This window comes from Thunnus maccoyii, chromosome 14 (genome assembly GCF_910596095.1).
Source record: "Thunnus maccoyii chromosome 14, fThuMac1.1, whole genome shotgun sequence".
In the NCBI taxonomy this organism is placed as follows: Eukaryota; Metazoa; Chordata; class Actinopteri; order Scombriformes; family Scombridae; genus Thunnus; species Thunnus maccoyii.
In genome coordinates this window covers 5,750,018-5,754,543 of record NC_056546.1, presented here as the reverse complement: position 1 = coordinate 5,754,543, position 4,526 = coordinate 5,750,018, and the positions used below count along the sequence as shown (strand labels likewise).

General features: G+C 35.7%; 1 long non-coding RNA gene across 1 annotated transcript; it reads left to right on the top strand.

Moving 5' to 3' along the window:
* The first annotated feature begins 1,815 nt into the window (after nucleotides 1-1,815).
* Nucleotides 1,816-3,829, top strand: LOC121911261. The gene is made up of 3 exons (XR_006099802.1): nucleotides 1,816-1,908; nucleotides 2,687-2,930; nucleotides 3,082-3,829. It is a non-coding gene; the product is annotated as an uncharacterized LOC121911261 (long non-coding RNA).
* Nucleotides 3,830-4,526: the final 697 nt, after the last annotated feature.

Below are 4,526 nucleotides of genomic sequence, written 5' to 3'. Positions count from 1 at the left end.
ACTAAAGATAATTATTAATACTAGTTAAACCAAATTTATTCTAAAAAGTATGTATCTTAAACAATTGGGTTAAAGTGAATTTATTATCTTTATTTATAATCTACGCCGCTTGTATTCTATTTATTTTATATCTTTCTTATTTTTTTATATATTTTATTAACTTGTATGCAAAATTTATTACCATATTTGCAAAAAGATAACATCTATAATATCTTGTGTGCACACAATAACTTGTGAACTCTTGGGATTAAGTTGTTTATACAAGGTAAAAAAAAAAAAAAAACATGTTTTGGGACATAAAAACTTAAGTGACTCTACTTTTTTGTAAAGCTGTGCCCAGCAGTATATAGTAACCACATTAACAGCAATGATATGGTACATAAAATGTCACCATAACCAGGTTGTGAATGACTCTAATATTCCATTCAGTGAACTTAAAGTGAGGCAGCATGGTGTGAGATAAGGCATAAGGCTGGTTGAATGGACTGTAGCTATGAACTCTTTAGAAACACCCGGTTTGTAGTTTTCTTGGCTGTGATCAAACGTGGCCCCTGCTGGGTGAAACCACAATGAACATCGCTGAGAACTTTTTTCGTGCCCTGCTAATTGGAACTACAGTTAAGATGTGAAATCCCGTGGAGGTGTTTATGTGTTCACCTGTTTTTCAGCTGCGTGCAGGTTTCTCCCCGCAGCTGTGAGTTGAGACCAACTCCTCCACTGAAAAAAAAGAAAAAAAATGAAAGTACATAAAGAGATTCTGTCAAGATTATACCTGCTTATAAAGCAGACACAATTCAAGTCATGTAGGTTGCCATGGTGATATTGATAGACAGGCAGGCAAACCGACACAGTGCATCCTTGCAGGAGAGAAGCCGCTTCAACACCCTCTAAAATGACATTTCACTGCTTCTACAATATGACTGAGATGAAAGTGTGTGTGTGTGTGTGTGTGTGTGTGTGTGTGTGTGAGCTGAGGGAGAGGATTTAAAGACACAGATCATTTCACAGTCCTAACAAACCATTAGGTACGAGCAATGAGAAAATACACACAGACACACACACACTGTGTGTGTACTTCACCAGTTGCCATCAGGGCTGTCTGACAGCAAGGTAAAGCAGTGAAAATATTCTAAATATAGCGAACACTTAAACTGATATTGATTTTTTTCTTACTCCTGCCTGCTTCTCCAAACTGTGGAGGTGTGCAGACCTCTGTCTACTGCAGATAATACACTGACTATGTATAAGTACCTCATTCAACCCCGCTTCAAAAAATGTGAACTATCCCTTTAAGTGTACCATTAGATACATCAACATATTGTAGAACTGTTTGTGTGTCTAGCACAATCCCCATCAGCCTTTGTTTGAAAAATTATGTTTTGTTTTTCTTTCTTGCTTTTTAAAAAATGACTGATTTTATAATCACATGACTGAGAAACAATGCTATATTGTTTTAAAACATATATTTAGTTCAGGAACATTCAGAACAGACATTGGATAAATGCATCACGGAGGATTTTAAATGAATATCTAAACCTAAACCTTTTCCTCTTTAATGCATATTTGAATTTAAAAGTAAAAGTCTGTCTACACTGTAAAAAATGGTTCTGTGGTCATGTAGATAGATTATGTCCTTGATTTTGTGGCAATTATTTAAGTAAGTATCAAATAAAAATGTTTGGAATAAAATCCACTTATTCTAGTTAAATAAAACATAAGCACCCTGTTTATATGATTCCAAATAGAGAGAATATTGACTGAATCCAACCTAATGAAATCAGGCAGTTTTTAATTGAAAAGCACTTACTGTCAAAGTGCCTTTTTTGAATGCAGCAGGCTATCATCTAGCCACGTTTGAAGAAAGCGCAGGAGGCGAGTGCCCCTCTTCTTCCACATTACTCATCTAAGGTAAGGAAACTTATTTTGTTTTCACTGGGTTGGTATAGACAACACATGTATGGTGGTATAATAATTAATGCTATATTACAATACAAAATGAGCGACCACAGAGAGAGAGACTCAGCAGAATATTAGCATTTCTGCTATCATGCTTCATATCTTCCTTAAGTGTTGTTGATATGTGTGATGATATATGTGTAGATAAGTTTATTGGGTTTCATGTTAGGGTTAGAAACCTTTTGATAAAGGGAAATGTTGGGGGTTATCACCGGAAGTATAGCAAGCATCTTATTTTCTGAACTGCGATGCCGCACGTCTGTGTTGGAACTAGTGTGTTAGAAGTGTGTCGAGGCCTGTGTATGTTAGCTTGTCACACTAGGCTAGGTGTACTGTAAAGACTGTAGCCCCTTTTACAGCGTATTCAAGGCAGGAATGTTGTGCCGTTATTCCACCTCGCTGTTCTGTGTAAAACGTACAAACATGGAAATGGGGAGGGGGCATTGTTGTTAAGCCAGCAGTGGAGTCCCTGCCAGAAAAGTTGGTAGGCTGGGTGGCAGGGGAGGGTTTGGGCTAAGCAAAACATGTTACTGGTGATACATGGTGTTCGGTTATACACTGATTACATTACTTGCCCATCGCCCATGCTGTTGTTTTGCTTTTTTTTATATTATAAAACCCATTTAGTTCATTTTTTAGTATAAGCGTCCACGTTTATCAAATAAAAAAGACAACAATGTGATACCTGAGCTGATACCTTTCTGTCACTTTTGTTGCCTTTGTGTTTCAGATCAGTGCAGAATCTTAGAGAATAACCACTGTGCATCTGGAACCTAAATTTATGTCTGCATTGGACCTTTACACCACAACCTACTGGCACTATTTTGTGCCAAAGGTGGAGCATTTGGACAAAAACTGAAGATCATAATGGAACTGCTGGAGGTACAATACTTGTCAAGACTAGAGAGGTTGTCCTTCAGTGCCTTATACAATACCTTGCAGAACATGAGGAACATCTCGTCAAAGAATTCAACGTAGGTGAACTTAATTTGCATTAAACTAATTCAAGGACTGTAATTCCTTGATTAGATGCTGTTGTCAAGTAGAGTGATGCAGATGTATGATGATTTTTAGGGCTCTAAATAAACTTGAACTTGAAATTTTGCTTTAATTTGTCATCCACAGAGGCCCTTTATTAAAAATGTATCATCTAGTGATGTGATATGCTACTATATGCTATATGACACTGATGACAAGCAGGCCACTGAGAACTTGGAGGAACTTGAACAGCTCGTAGTGGCAATTACTGTGATCATGAAGGCCGGGGCTTCTGCAAGTGACAGCCTAAAGGACATTGGAACTGTTATTGAGGGAGTGGAAGTCATCACAGGACTTGAAGGTATTGTCAGGGCTTGCTCTCCACTCCTTGGCTTGACCTACACAATGAATACTGATTATCCCAGGAAGCTGAAGTATACCTTTGAGGTATACCAAAAACTTTTTTTGGAACTGGATGCTTCAAAGCTGTCAAACAAAGTCCAGTCCCTCAAGAGCAAACGTCTGGCTTGAAATGAGACTGTGGTCGCAGTGCACACTTTTGTGCTACACAATGTTCAGCTTCTACTTTGCTTGAGAATTGCACATTTGAAAGTGCCAAGTTTGTAAGTTAGTACTGTTTTTGACTCTATCCCACGAATGTAAGTGAAATTTCAATTGTGGTCAGTTCAAAGTAAAAATGCTTTACTATGTACAAATTGCACTTTTATATGTTTTATGTTGTGGTACATACACTTCTGGAGGATTGTTCTTCAAGATCGTTATTGATCTAATTGAGAAAGTATGCAAACAAATATGTGTATGGACAGATCGTGTAATATGGCAGTTTTATTCATTTTTGTTTTTACAAGAATTTTGTTTGTGGTCAGGTTGGTTTGAAATGCAGTGTCACACCCGCTCTTACTTATATCAAAGTTTGAATGATTAAAAGTGTTTTGTCAAACATTGAATGTCATTTGTAGTATTTACAGTACTATCTGGGACATAGACTGTAATCTTAACTTACAATGTAGGCCACGACATAAACATATAGAGATGTTAAGAAATGCAATGGTTGGCTAAGAAAGAAGAATATTTAGATTTAATTTACTTCAAATCAATAGATTATTATTATTCAAATATATAATACTGATATGCAGAATTAATTTAATTTTTATTAGTACTATTTACACATTTAGAAGTTTCTGTGATTCATATGTACTCAATATTTTTGTTTAGTTTTTAATTAATTCCTTTTTGTTTTCCATTTGAATCTATTAGTTTTAAATGGATAACTATAAATGGTCTCATTTAATTTATATTTACTCAATACCAAACACAATTATATTTAATTAATAATATTGCGTGTAACCTGTTGTCTCAATTTTATTGAGTAGATAACATTACAGTGTATTACATAAAGACACTTTGTCATTAAATGATAAACTTTCTTTGGTGGGAAACTGACCTCATCCTCAGGTTTTAAGCACAGTATGAAAAGATATTGCCCAAAGAAAGGCTTATCTTTTATGTAGTTCCAGTGCTGTATTTTACCTTTTTTTTGTCATTTCTACTACTGGTATGAAAGTATAGGA